Source organism: Halyomorpha halys, unplaced genomic scaffold, assembly GCF_000696795.3.
Source record: "Halyomorpha halys isolate HHAL.00 unplaced genomic scaffold, Hhal_1.1 Scaffold4169.1, whole genome shotgun sequence".
Lineage (NCBI taxonomy): Eukaryota > Metazoa > Arthropoda > Insecta > Hemiptera > Pentatomidae > Halyomorpha > Halyomorpha halys.
Window position 1 is genome coordinate 11,378 of NW_027107967.1, and position 370 is coordinate 11,747.

Genomic DNA, 370 nt, shown 5'->3' on the forward strand with positions numbered 1-370 from the left:
TGTGGAATTGGCAGAGGCTGATTGTACCCTGCCGCCGTTTTGTTTTTTATAGCCACCACTTTATTACGAGGGTCTTGCGACCTGTTTCTTTTCGTTCAGCGCCATATTGGCAGGGACTGAGTGTGCCCAGCCGCTATTTTGTTTTTTTTATTGTTGCTATTTTTCTTATGAGGGTCTCGCGTCCTTTTTCTTTTCGTTCAGCGCCATATTGGGATGGGCTGAGCCTACCCCGGCCGCCATTTTGTTTTTTGATAGCCACCATTTTTATTATGAGGGTCTCGCGTCCTTTTTCTTTTCGTTCACCGCCATATTGACAGAGGGGCTGAGTCTACCCGGCCGCCATTTGGTTTTTGATAGCCGCCATTGCATA